The sequence below is a fragment of the Zootoca vivipara genome, chromosome 2 (assembly GCF_963506605.1).
Source record: "Zootoca vivipara chromosome 2, rZooViv1.1, whole genome shotgun sequence".
Classification (NCBI taxonomy): domain Eukaryota; kingdom Metazoa; phylum Chordata; class Lepidosauria; order Squamata; family Lacertidae; genus Zootoca; species Zootoca vivipara.
The window spans coordinates 15,310,429-15,325,057 of record NC_083277.1 but is presented as its reverse complement, the minus strand read 5'-3'; the positions used below and the strand labels follow the sequence as shown (position 1 = coordinate 15,325,057).

Sequence of the window (14,629 nt, the reverse complement as noted above, 5' to 3'; positions counted from 1 at the left end):
ACGAACCTCAACATTCTCTTCAAACCCAAGAAAAATTATATTAGTATAAGACATGTAATTAGAATAGAAATTTAAAAAATCATGCAAATAATTGTAATAACTATACCGTATAACTACCGTAATAAAACACTGCTATAATTATATATAATAAAATTTTGGTTTCATTCGCCATTTCCGTGCTGAAATGTCACAACCTGGATGACCATGGCTTGCCCCCCCCCCTAGATTTGTTCCTGGGTACGCCCATGGCAGGTGTGGGCTCTGAAGGTGTGGGTCCCTTTTCAGAATCTGATACTAATATCCTGCATTTCCTTTACTAGGGATGAGAAACCAGAGGTCTTCTGATGTTGTTAGACTCCAGCTCCCATCAGCCCTGCAGAGCATAGTCAATGGTGACAACTGATGGGAGTTGTAGTCCAGCCAAATCAGTAGGCCTACAGTTTCCCCACCCTTGTTCTATGCACTTGCGAATGCACACATCTGTACAAGCCTTGTCATCTGGTGCTGGAATCCTTTCAAAACAAGCCACTTCTCCAAGATGCTCCAGATGTTGTTGGACTACAACTCCCATCATCTCTGACCATTGGCCATCATATATCCATGGGGATATACAATCCAAAATGGCAGGAAGGCCTATAGACAGGGGCATCACTACTGCTTACTTTGGTAGTTCAGGGTGGCAGCAAGGTTGAGGCAGTGTGGGTGCTGGTGGAGCAATTCTGGGACCCCTGCTGGGGGGGTTCAAGTCACCCCACACTCACCTGGTAAGCAACGACAATGCTGCTGCCAGGAGGCCAGCATCATCCCAGCACACCAGCTGCTCTTGGGCTACCTCAATTGAATACCAATAAAGCTATTCTAGCTGCTGAGGAGAGGAGATTTTTGAGAGCAGGTGGCCTGTAGAGAACCTGGCAGAAGCTACAGCAAAATGGCTCTTCACTTACTTGATAAAAGAATGTTGTTGACAATAATAATCCCCAAGAACACAATTCCAGTAATAGTGAGTTTCTTTTTTATATTATTGCTCAGACCTGTAGAGGGAAATAAAGTGTTAATGTTTCCTTGGTTTCAGCAAGATGCCGGACAAGTCCTTCTAGAAACTCCAAAGTATCTGGGGGGCTCCAAGTCTACCAAGGCTTGGGTAGTCCACTCACATTGAAGGCGCGAGTTCAAGGTTGCATGACACCAAGATGCCATACCACTCAACAGTCCTGATTTATGTGAGACATCCTGGAATTACAGAAGCCAATCCTGGCTTTCTGATTGGATCCAAGAATGTCCCATTTTTGGGTCCGGTGCTCTAGTGCAGGTCAGCTGGGGACCAAAAAAGAAATGTCCCGATTTTGGTCATTGAGATGCTGGAAGAGTATGAGATGAACCAAGTTCACCTGTGTAAAACTCAAAGGTTTGGTGCCTCCCACCACAAAATCAACCAACTGGTAGACCTCTACGCATGGCTGGTGAGTCACCACTTATTTATTTTATTAAAAAGGATATACATGCCACCATCTCCTAAACTATCAAAGTGCTGCACAATAATATTTATACAATAAACAAAAATTACCAGTAGAAATAGTAAAAAATAAAATTTGAAAAATCATTAAAATAACTGAGTAATCAATAACATTTTATACTGCTGCATAGGCTTGTTGGCATAAGAAAAGGTCTTAAAGAGATGCCTGGAAGTCAAAAGTGAAGGTGTCTGATGTATCTCTGCTGGAAGAGCCTTTCACAGCTTGAACCTCTAGCTGAGGTCACTTGGGCTTCTGAGACATGGAGGCAACCAGATTTGCTTCTGTGGATGATCTTAGTGATGAAGCTGGGATATAAGGGCTCAAGTGGCCCTTAAGGTATCCTGGACTGAAGTTCTTCTGGGCTGTGTATATGTGGACCTTGAATCTGGCTTAGCAATGTATGTGCATCCGCTGGAAACATTTTAGCAGAGGTGCCACTTACTGTCAACCATCTGCCTCCATCAGAGGTCAAGGCAATCTGCAAGAGCTTCACAGCTAGGCTGGAGGGCAGCCCCACATAGAACACAGTAGTAATCCAGTTTCTAGGTCACAAAAGTAAGGACTTTGGTGACGTTAAGTGCAAAAATGGAATGGAATGCATGAATTGAATGCAATGTGATACATGCCAAATATCACATAGGCAATGCAGGAGGTGGAAGCAGAGGGCAGCACAACCCATTGTGTGAATCATTAACTGTTTGCCAATATAGGTACACATGTACAAGTAAGGATTGTTCCATCTGAGATGGAAAGTAAGAAGAACCTGAGAAGCCTTCCTCACTATTCAAAGCTGGGTACAAGCAATAGTTTAGAGGAGCTCAGCATGGTTTGAAAGAGGTATCGCTTTCCATGGTGTAAAGGTATCTCTCCCCTCCAACTGCTTAATCAGGGCCGTCTCTAGGCCCGGGTCCAGTGGCGTGGGGCACCAGGGCGCCAGGCCACCAGGGGCACCGCTGTGCCCGCTGAGAGGCGTGCCGGATGCAGCCCCAGGCACGCCTCTCAGCTGTTCAGCAGCTTCAGGCCGCTCTACGGAGGCACGCGGGCCTAGGGGCGCCTCTGCCACGCACAGAGGCATCGCAACAGGGTGCGGGCAGTGCCCCCTGGCCCAGGGCCGCCCCTACGGCCAGGCTGGGTGGCGCAGGGTGCTGGCCCTGCAGGCGGCAGCCGCACTGGGAAACGGGGCGGGGGGGCACCGGAGGGATCCATCGCACCACGGCGCCAGGTATGCTTAAGACAGCCCTGTGCTCAATCTTCTCAAATCAATTTTCACATGAGTGTCTATGTACCTATCCTTTTTCAACTACTTTTAACTGCCTGAATAAAGTATATTCTTCATGGATTTGATTAGTTGGCCAGTTCTCATCCCAGCAGCAAATCCATAACTTTTCTGACAGCAGGTGGAGACAAACTCATGCCTTTCACATCAGAACTCACTTACCATCTAGGCAACGGCCCTGTTTTGGACTCCTCTTGCTTCTACCGGTAGTAGGCCTACTTACATTTCCACAACTTTCCCCATTCTCTGCTACAGCTGGATTCATGTGAAGCCTTTGCTCTGTCATTTCAGTTTCAGAGGAACCCATCTTTCCTTTCTCCCAGGAGGATCCGCAGATTTCACAGTAAATACTACTCAGCTCTAGTTACACTGAGTTTTCCAGTTTCTTGAGATATGTTCAAAGCAGATCACTGGATTGCAGATTCAAACACAGTTTGGCTAGGTGATGTGGTGAGAAAACACCCTTTTAAAATACGTACCACTTAATCGTGTGCTTTAATCAGATACTTTGTCCAGCCAAGCTGTACTTAATACGTATTCCACTTCCCTGTTTTGTCTTCGTGACTGCTTTTAATATAAGGTTACCAGATTTTTTTTCAATGAATCCGGGGACACTTTTCAACTTCCTACTAAATAGATGGATTTTGTCAGGGGACCGATTTGTAAATCCAGGGACTATCCCCGGGAAACAGGGACGTCTGGTAACCTTATTTTAATCCAGGTGAAACGAAAGCTTCTTCAGAGTCTGTGCTTTTGCCACAAATATTTCCACCACAACATCAGTTTTCGCCACAGCATCAATGTCCCAAGATTCCTCTGTGGAGACAAAATTACAGAGCAGACAAATAAATTATCTCTCCTTGAAGTCTTTAAAGGGTGCAGTCTTGCTTCCATACTAGTATAATCCCCCCCAAAAAGCCCTAAAGGTAGTCTTACGTATACTAATTTACAGAGCTGGAAAATTCCTATATGAAATATTGCTTCTTTTTAGTCTAAACGATTACAGCAATGTTTCCACATCTACTTGATGAAACAAAGGCATTGAGAAAAAGTGAAAGGGAGAAGCCCTTGAGATAGTTGAAGATGGCTATCATATCTCCCCTCAGTCTCCTCTTTCCCAGGTTTCCATGCCTTATTAGGAAAGGTCGCTCTCCTCTGGACACTTTCCACCATGGGTCGGCAAACTAAGGCCCCAGGGTCAGGATATGGCCCACCAGGCTCGTAAATCTGGCCCCCAGAGCCTGCTGCCCTCTCAATCAGTCCCCACAGAAACAGCAGATGCCTCACCGTGTGGGGACTGACTTCCACAACTCTGGGCGGGCAGTGATGCTGGCGCAGCTTCGGATTGGCTGCAGGAAGCTCCTGCAGCCAATCCAAGCGGCAGACACCTCTGGGTAACACCCCTTCCTTCCCACTGAGTTTAAGAGCCGAGTGGGAGGAAGTGGCGGCAGCGGTGAGGCTGCCTCCGCTGCCTAGGCCAGCGGCATGGGCTCTGCACCCCGCGGACTAGACATGTAAAATTTCCGGAAATTTCTGGTTTTTTCCAAGAAAAACTGAAACCTTTTTCTTTTCTGGTGACAACAGCACCTCCTAAAGGAAGAAATGTATCTTGTTATTGCATTGGAGAGTTCAGTTTGTTACCTAGGACTTGCTTATCCTCACAGAAATTAGAATAATCTGATACCATACATATTTTTTTGAAATGATTTATAAGCCCAACACACCATGCACCTCATACAGTGGAAGGACCACCAGGAGGGCTACCTTTGCTGATTAGAACATGGGCAGGTTGATCTGGAAGATGTTCTTGCCTATATTTGTAGCCCAATCCATTTGAAGCTTTCAACATCAAAGCAAACACCTTGAATTGGGCCTGGAAAATAGCAGCGAATCTCTGAGCTCAACAAAACCTCACTCAGCAAATCTCACTCAACAAAAAAAAAAGTTTACGGCTAGGTCCTAAATGCAAGGCAGTTCCGAATCTCAGCCTCGCAAAACTGGTTTACTCCAGATGTTTTGGATTCCCAACAACTCCCTATCAACATGTTTTTAAAGGTTTCAGTATGTTCTTAATTGCTTTAAAATGTTTCAAATAAGCTTTAATCTTGATTCTAATGGTATTTATTACTTAAATTTTAATTAATAAAATAAGCATAAGCAAGGGATGACAGTAGCTGCAGACATGCATCTGGAAAGACAAGGTTGGAGAAGGTGACTGCATTCTTTTTTCCCTTTGAGGGTAACTCTGGGCCAGGAAAATGTTGCTGTTTTTTACCAATTACATCCTTAGACATTTCCTTTTGGAAATTCACAAGAAGCTGGTGGACAGCATCCACTGATCTCAAATACATGCTACCCGAGAGTAAAGAAACGATCAGAACTTGCTTCATAGGAAGCGATTCCTATGGAAACATTTGCAAAACTGGGGTCCTGCCTTTTTACTAGAGGAAAACTTGTAGTTTGGGGCTTGAGCCAATCGGTATATTACAAGTAATAGAGAAAACCCAGTAAGGGAGCCTCATATAAGAAGCCACTCCCATTTCCCATAGTAGTTCCAATGAACTATTGCAAGAAGATACTGCAACCCTGCAGAGTAGGCCAGTAGCAATACCTCCATATGGCAGGTGAGTGAGAATGAGGGATACTAGTTTCCATAAAGCTTGTGGCTGAATTAAGATTTCAATTCGCTGTTTTAAGGACAGTGGTGTCCTGCTTTCTACTTTCAGAAAACAGTCGGAAATGCCTTTAACGTTCCACATCTCCACCAGGCAAGCCGGCTCTGTAGAAAAAGCTACTACTGGTAATTTCCAAAAACTGATAACTGAAATCACACGCAAAATGTGACATATGCAATTGCCACCGATTTGTTTGTTGTACAGTATTTTGCAAAATGTACTATGCTCTGCAGCAGACAGAAATATATGCACTTTGATCTATGGCTGATGACTCTTCCTCAACCCAACCTGCCTCAGAGGGGAAGGGCCATAGTTCACTCAGCGTGTAGACTAGCATATGCTCTGTGGGCCTGGGGTTCAAGCCCAATATCCCCAGGTAGGGCTGGGGAAAGAAACCTTTGAAACCAGTATCTGGAACCAATGGATTCAAATTACAAGAAAGGAGATTCTTACTCAACATGGAGGTGTCTGACAGTGCAAGCGAATCCCTGCCTTGGAGGTTTTTAAGCAGAGACTAGATGGCCATCTGTCAGGGATGCTTTAGTTGAGATTCCTAAGGGACACGGGTGGCACTGTGGTCCAAAGCACTGAGCCTCTTGGGCTTGCCGATCAGAAGGTTGGCAGTTCGAATCTGCGCAATGGGGTGAGCTCCCCTTTCTATGTCCCAGCTCCTGCCAACCCAGCAGTTCAAAAGCACGCCAGTGCAAGTAGATAAACAAATATCACTGCAGTGGGAAGTTACAGGTGGGTAGCCGTGTTGGTCTGACGTAGTCGAAACAAAAAATTGAAAAGTTCCTTCTGGTAGCACCTTAGAGACCAACTAAGTTTGTCATAGGTATGAGCTTTTGTGTGCATGCACACTTGTTCAGATACAGTGGGAAGGTAAATGGTGTTTCCGTGTTCCGTTGCGCCAGAAGTGCTGGCCACGTGATCCGAAAAGCTGTCTGTGGAGAAACGCAGGCTCCCTTGGCCTGAAAGTGAGATGAGCACCACACAACCCCATAGTCGCCTTTGACTGTAGTTAACCATCCAGGGGCCCTTTATCTTTTTACCTTTTCTCTTTTTAGTTGAGATTCCTGCATTACAGGGGGTCGGACTAGGTGGCTCTCGGGATCCTTTGCAAGGCTCTGATTCTAGACCTGTTCCCAAACTGGTGGCCTTGGCTCTGCCCTTCGTGCTCCCTCTTCGTTGCATCTCCCCTTCAGTGAGGCTGCTAAGGCCACCCCACCCCTTCCATTCCTGAATGCCAGCAAGGAGATGGGGGATTTGGGGGGGGGATTCTTCTTTAGCTGTACGAACGTTACTCCAAGCTTTAGAGACTGGTTGAGATGAAAGTCCAATCAGTAAGGGAAAGTTGAGGGAAAGCAGGCTAGCCTACGAACTTCTGGGCAAAGTAGGTAGAAAGCAGAGGGACTCCGGCCGATGTGGGCGGCTTCTGGTGGAGGGTGAGTGACAAGTAGAGCTGGTGACCTGAATATGGAAGCTCTCCCGAGGGGACTGGATGCAACAAAGGAAGAGGCGCTTGAATGGAAGAGGAGGAGGGTGCTGCTGGTGACCGACCAAGGTGACGGCTAGCCGTTGTGTGACAGGGTGAGAAAGAGGCACGGGAAGAGGAGGGGGAGAATTTGGGGGGTGGACCCGGGCTAAATAAACTTCTTCAGGGCTTTTCTCCTCCCTGCGAGGGTAAGCACGACTCAGAGACAGCGTCCGCCACCCAGGCCAGCCTCCAGAAGGCGCGCACAGCAGCACCGGCCTCAGAGGAGGATCGCCTCCCGCGTCCCTCCTCCTCTACAGCGGTGCAGAGCCCATGCTGCTGGCCTGGGCAGCGGATGCTGTCTCCGTGCCGCTGGCAGTGCCGCTTCCTTCCTGCTCTCGGCCGCTTCTGGGCCAAGAAGCTGGGCCAGAAGCTGCGGGCGCCTCTGGGCCAAGCAGGAGGAAGCGGCCGAGAGCAGGAAAGAAGCGGCGCCGGCAGCAGCACGGAGACAGCAACCGTCGCCAAGGCCAGCCTCCAGTAGGCGCGCACAGCAGCAGCGGAGCGGCCTCAGAGGAGGATCGCCTCCCGCGTCCTCCTCCCCACAGTGCCCCTGTTCGCCAGGCGCCCTGGCGCCCCCCAGCCCGAGGCTAGAGACGTCTCTGCAGGCAGCGGCGGGTGGAGGCGGATGGCAGCGGGCAGGCTGGCCAGCGCAGCGCCCCTCCATTTTGGCGCTCTAGGCAGTGGCCTAGTCCGCTTATATGGATGCGCCGGCCCTGTAAGTGACATGAGAACACCTCTAGCTGAGTCCCAATTAGCTATCCATACTCCTTGCCTTGCAGATTACCGCTGCCCTTTATTGTTGTATGCTGACAACGCTGAGATCCTCTCTTTCTCTAGAATCGGCTTAAGGAGGGCACTTAAGATTTTTGCTTTGTATTGTAAATCCAATTTTCTTATCATAAATCATTCTAAATAGAAAGTGCTTATTTTCTCCAGAAGTCGGAAATTGTACAAATGGATGTTGGATGGGAAACCTATTGAACAAATTCAAAAAATTCAATACCTGGGAGTGCATTTTCAATACGGTGCAACATGGGCTGGAAAGCACATATTGCTTACCTCCAAAACAAGGCCAAAGCCCTTTCAAACGCATTACTGTGTTTCTTCTTTTCGGAAGGGGCCTTACATGTTCCATCTGCCTTAAAGGTATTTAATGCTAAAGTAGTTGTGACAATGGCTTATGCTGCCCCGTTATGGGGAGCTTCAGTAAATTTGGCGCCTTTAGAAACAATTCAGAATCAATTTCTGAGACGCCTCTTGAAATTGCCCCAGTGCGTGAGCAGTGCAGCTATTCGCCTTGAACTTAAAATTCCCTCATTAGAAAACTCCTTATGGAAGCGTATTTTCTGCTATTGGCTGTCCTTGTGGCATAGATTGCCCAATCACCATCTCATTCAATGTCTTTGGAGAGACGATTTTGTTAGTCCCTGGGCAAAAAAAAAATCATACCAAAATCATGTCGTACGGATTGTTCCCATCGGACCTATTGAAATTAGATCTTCCCTCAGCCAAAAGAACTATCATTCAAAAACTTGATAACTTTTATTTCCATCAAAATATTATAACGGGTGGTTGAATCAAGGCATACAGCCCACACCTGAGATCCCATCTTATCTGTCTTTTCTTTCTGTCACAGCCCACAGATTCGCCTTCATTAAAAACAAGATTTAATGTCGTCCCATCCAATGTCCTGGGGCACAGGTTTTCCAAAGGTCAAATTTCAGTTCTATGCACGTGTGACAACAGAACAATAGAATCCCTCTACCACATACTGTTCTGTTGCCCCCTGCACATGCCTAATCAGGCTAGAATCCTGTATCTTCTAATTCTGGAAATCATGGACAAGCCGCCAGAGTCCCAATTAACATACCTGCTGCAAGATGATGATTCGACCAGAACACTACTTGTAGCAAAATATTTGATTTCAGTTCTTTCTTACAAAAAGCAGCATATTTTACTTTACGATTACTGATATCAAGCTACATCATTCGAGTAACCTTCAGATCTGATTAATGAGCAATGAAGGCCTGCAATGTATTAACGTTTTAACCATAGCTAAAAGCCCCACAATATTACAGTACTTGAAAAATTTAAATTTGTTGTACATAAGTTCCTTGTAAGCTGAACCCCTTCCCTGAGGCAGCAGAGCCAAGGGAAGGAGAATTTATATTTCATTGAATATCCGCAAAAGTATGCAGATTTTACTAACGAGCCCTCTGAGACCCTGGGGGCAGGAATCTGGAAATTGACTTTTTGCCATTGGGATGCCACAAGCTGAGGAAATTTCTTACTAAACGATCTATTGAACTTGGAAAAACTTTCTAAATGATCTTTTGAACTTGGCTCTTTATAATTTTGCAACTCTTTCTTAAATTGGAAAGAAAGTCTGGAATTGGAACTTTTAAAATTGGAATGGTGGGCAAAAAGAACAAAGCACTGACCTGCACAGCAGCCCAAACTCCATATTGAAATATGAGGAGATAAAAGAACTGGCCAGTCAAAACAATTAGTCACAAGATGGGGGGGAAACTGGCTACAATGTATCTGGGAACAAACCCAAGAAGTGTTGGAAAAACTGCAGATATACAGAAGTAACACTGTGACTCTCATTGGAAAATTACAAGTTACTCCCAAGGACAATCAGGAGCCACTTTGGAAATTAAAGACACTAAAGACTCAATAGAGCAGTGTTTCTCAACCTTTTTTGGGCCACGGCACACTATGTTCTATGAAAAAAATCACGCGGCACACCAACTCTGTGCCGCCCTATATTTAGTTTTCAGGTGTGGCCAACTCCGAAGAGACTGTGATCTACTCACAGAGTTAAAAACTGGCAGTGATCTACCTCCTTTTGGGGTGTTCAGGTCAAAGTTGTTTAGGGAGGAGAAAAGCCCTGTTTTTTAGGGGTTCAGCTCAAAGTTGTTGAGATTTTTAAGGAAGGAGGAAGGCCCATTTTTTAGGGGTTCAGGTCAGAGTTGTTGAGCTTTTCTGAGGCGGGAAGAAAGCCCTGTTTTGGGGGGTGAAGGGCTAAAATGTTGAGCATTTTTAGGGGAGCCAAAGTTGTTGAGCTTCTTTGGGTGAAGCCAGTGATATACCAGTGATCTACCACAGACGTCCAGTGATCTACCGGTAGATCACGATCTACTTGTTGGACGTGCCTGGTTTAGTTTGTCTATAGCCCCTGCTTTTTGCCCAAATGGGCCCCATCCACCACCCAGCTGAAGTTCCCAAGCTGCTTGAAACCCACAAACGTTACAATCCATCCCTAGTCCAACATTTACTCGCAAGTAAACCTCGCACTCAGTTCGGTGGGCCTCAGTCCCCGCCGCCCAAGCAAGCAAGCATTGGTATTCAACCTGGCGACGCAAAGCTAGGCATTTCTACTCGGAAGGAAGCGCCGCTGAGTTTTAGTGGGGCTTGCTACCTGGCTAGTGGCTGCAACCGGATTGCAGTTTAAATCGGAATTGCGTGTGCAAGCCGGTTCCGCGGAGGCCATTGGGACGTTTCTTCTCAAATAATTGGGATTCAGCACATCTTAGGACACATTTACACGGGAGGAAGAAAATCCCAAGGGAAGCTGGCGCGACCTCAGCCTGTAATTTGCCGCGACGTGCGGAGACGAGAAGGGCGATTTGCATTGTCACGTGCCTGGCGGCCGCCAATAAACATTACTAACCCGCCGGAAAGGAAGCCGGCCGGGTCATGACGCGGGCACGCGGGCACTCGCCTCGCGTCGTGACCCGGCCGGCTTCCTTTTCGGCGGGTCAGCGACTTGACAATGCAAATCGCCCTTCTCGTCGCGGCACACCAGCCAGCGTCTCGCGGCACACTGGTGTGCCGCGGAACAGCGGTTGAGAAACGCTGCAATAGAGGATGGAGAAGAAGAGCAACAACAAGTTAAAATAGTGCAGCTTGTGAGAGAAGCTGCACAATGTCTGGATTACAAACAGGAGGCTCAAAAAGAAGAAGAAATCCAGGATGCTGACCCCTCAGTGAGAGAGAGGGATCGGGCTCCTGGTAAAACTAACCAAGCAATGGTAAAGGACAAAGACTTGCCCTGGGATCGAGCCCCCCTAGTGAGAGGAGGGAGGCGAATCCCAGGCAACAGTTCAGTTACATGGGAGGACAAGAAAAGGGAAAGATGGAGGTGGGAGGGAGCTAAGAAACTGCAACAACAGAAGAAGGGATGGGGAGAGGAGGGTGGGCTGAAGTGGTTCAGGGATGGTGTGGGTTGGAAGAGAAGTGGCATTTTGATTGGGATGGATTATATGGTTTGAATTTGGACTCTACGAGGGATTGTCAACTAGAGAATTGCTAACCAGGGGATAGAGGGGGGTAGTGGGAATTGTAATAGGTTTGAAATTACCCGGGGGGGTAGATAACCCACAGCAATGCACTTGGGGGCATGGCAAGGGGTTTTTACTTTACAATTTAGCACCACTAACCCCCCCCAAAAAAAATCCCCCACCAAATTACCACAAGACAAAAATAAATACCATCCTTCAAAACGTCATGAGCTACACCAGTCATGGAGGGGGTGGGGGGGACAAAAAGAATAGATAATGGATCCAGACACGTGGGGGCAGTCACAGGGATTAGCCACAACAACAAGCCACACCCACAAACCTCGCCTCCGCCACGAGATCCTGTAAAACAGGAGGCCTTGGCTCCATTTTACAGACTAGGCCTCAGCTCTACAGCCCTTTAAATACTATGCCGAATGGAGCCCTGGGTGGGGGGTGGGGGGAGGAGAAGCCCAAATACGTCATGGGCTGATGTAGGGTGGGGGGAGCAACTGTCCAACAGCCACCAAAACAGCCATTCCACCCCAAGCCCAAAGCATCTCCCGGCGGCTGCATTAATAAACGCCTGGCAGCATAAGGCAGTCATTCATCATTTCTCCTAACACACACTTGGGGGCACAGCGAGGGGTTTTTGCTTTATAATTTAGTGGGCGTTGTGTCACATGCGAGGCTCTGGCGGCCATTTTAAGTAAGGGCAGTCGTGCCCCTTTTAACCTAGGCTTTACCATGTTTATCCGAAAATAAGACACTGTCTTATATTTATTTTTCCTTTAAAAAAAACCACATTGGCTTCTTTTCAGAGGATGTCTTATTTTTTATTACGCGTCCAGCCTTGCCTCTTCCTTGGGGCCCTCCAGAACTGCGCCTATCGCTATGTCTTATTTTCGGGGTATGGCTTATATTGTGCAAATGCTTAGAAATCCTGCTATGGCTTATTTTATGGGTATGTCTTATTTTAGGAGAAACAACTGATTGTAAGCCTTTGTGTCTTTTTTTTGAAAAAAAACAACAACCATGCACTTCCTCTCCCCAGTTTAAGTCCTCAGATATTTGCAGTGGCCACCCCCCACCCCATTTACAATCCCCTACCTTCCCCTTGCCACTTCCTGGGTTTTTTTATGGAACTGAACAACTCGGGTGCTTCAGAATGCGCCTTCTGTTGCCAGGCCCTTGCAGGGCCACACAGAGGCCCGGGCCAGGTAGATAAGATAATGTGGCCCTGTTTTTAACCCTTTTGTTACTTTTTTCATTTTACTGGTTGTGAATATGCAGACCGAGGCCCCCTTTAGATTTGGAGGCCCGCGCCAAGTGGCCCATATGACCCCCCTCCTTCTGTCTGGGCCTGTCTGTTGCTACGCGGCTATGGGGCTTCACTATTTGACCCCCCCCCCTTCATGATTTTTTAAGTAGTTCTCTGCATCCCAGGGCACATCATCACCCCCCATCCTTAATCTAAATATATAGAAATGTTCACGATGCGTGCACAGGGGCCAATGTATGGAGATACAGGGGGGAGGGGACAACAGAGGGCTCAGACAAAAGTAAATACTGGGAAATGGAACCCAGAAACTGACATTTCCTTCTCCAAGGGTGGGGGCCAATGTAGGAAGATACCGAAACACGGGGATGAGCCGGGGTGGAGGGAGGAGGGGCAGGATACGTCATGGATCGGGACAGGGGGGGATCACAGGAAAGAACCACAGGAACGCATGGCCGGGTCAGCTAGTTTTAAATAAAAGGATGCAGCATGCCAGGCAGGCCCCACAAAGATCCCACAGATGCAGTTTTTTTAAAAGGACACAGCTTACCTGTGCCTTGCGAGTAAATAGCTGATGCTGACCAAGCCCACAAGAAGCAGAACAGAACAAAATTTCAAAGCGATTGGAAAATACCTGTGGAAAGTTGAAAAGAGCATTGGTTTCTATAATTTTATGGAGCCTTTTGAGGGAGGAATGCAAAAGACAATGAGATTTAAAAAGTAATGAAAGATCTTGATATTTTGGAGGCAGCCGATGCAAGGTCTCACAAAAGATGGCAAGCCTTAAGGTGCCCAAAATCTGCTTCATAAAAATGGTTAAGTAGCAGAATGCAGTAAGAATTCTTTTTTAAATTAAAAAAGTAACAAACCTACCCTACTCATTCTCAGGAGAGTCCCTGTTTCTGCCTCCCCCAACCTGTGAATTAGGTATATAATTGTAAAAAAAAAAAAACTTCAGAGCGATTTACAAAAAGATTTTTTTAAAAATGGAGAAAAAAACACAACCCTAATTTAAAACATACAAAAGGAAAAATACTATAGCAGATTATAGTTACCTCAACTTTCTAAGCAACTGGTAGGCTTATCTCCTGTTGTCAGCAGCTGCAACTAGAACCGATTGTCTGGAACTGCAGTTACACCCGGTACAGATTGAAACCAACAGGGGAAGTCAGAACTAAAAGGGGTGGTAGTCCCCTCCTCACCTCTCCTTTCATTGGTCTTTCTGCCTTCCCCTCTGGCTTTGAAATCAACCTAACCTAACCTAAAGGTGCCTAACATTGCCATCGTTTAGGTTAGGTTAGGTTGATTTCACTTCCATTGTCTGATTTCACTTCCATAGTATATAAATAGATATTAGAATTACCCGTTCGAGAGAATTTCACAGCTTCTCTTCTTCTTTGCGCTGTTGCAATTGCTGGCTTGACACAAAGTCTGTTACAGTATTTTATAAAAAGTCTCTTTACTTGCAGCAAGCCAAATATTTTTTCTGGGATGGAACTTCCTTATACCATACTAGCTCATTGGCAACTAAAACGGAATTTCTGCCATTGGTACTGCAGTAGTTGGTTTGAAGTCAATGCTGGATAAAACAACCCCTGTGTTGCAAATTAAAGTCAAAATGCTGAGAAAAGGAGGCATCACATCGACCAGTTCTTGGGCAAAAAGTAACTGTTTTAATTGTAGTTAACCATGAATGTGATCCAGGGTAATCATCTGTTTCGGTTAATGCTTCTTCAGTTTTATAACTAAAATAAATCAAATAAATATAAGTCAATAATCATGTCATACATACTATAAATCATACACTATAATCAGGTCAATAGCCGGCATGGACACAAATCTATACAGTCCATATTATTTTCACAATGCAAAAATACAGGAAGATACAGCAATAAGACAATAAAACAAACATACAACATACCTCAAGGGCCATCCAGTCCAACCCCCTGCCGAGCAGGAAACACCCTCAAAGCATTCTTGACATATGCCTGTCAAGCCTCTGCTTAAAGACCTCCAAAGAAGGAGACTCCACCACACTTCCTGGCAGCAAATTCCACTGCCGAACAGC

General features: G+C 46.4%; 1 protein-coding gene and 1 long non-coding RNA gene across 2 annotated transcripts in view; both read right to left on the bottom strand.

Annotated features, from left to right (window-relative positions):
* DDR1 (discoidin domain receptor tyrosine kinase 1) overlaps nt 1–14,629 on the bottom strand; it is a 273,948-nt gene that overhangs the window by 95,352 nt on the left and 163,967 nt on the right. The gene's annotated exons all lie outside the window — the stretch shown is intronic.
* On the bottom strand, nt 2,611–14,105 carry LOC132591619 (uncharacterized). Its single transcript, XR_009557058.1, has 3 exons — nt 13,925–14,105; nt 13,112–13,195; nt 2,611–3,606 (listed from the first exon to the last, which is right to left on the bottom strand). It is a non-coding gene; the product is annotated as an uncharacterized LOC132591619 (long non-coding RNA).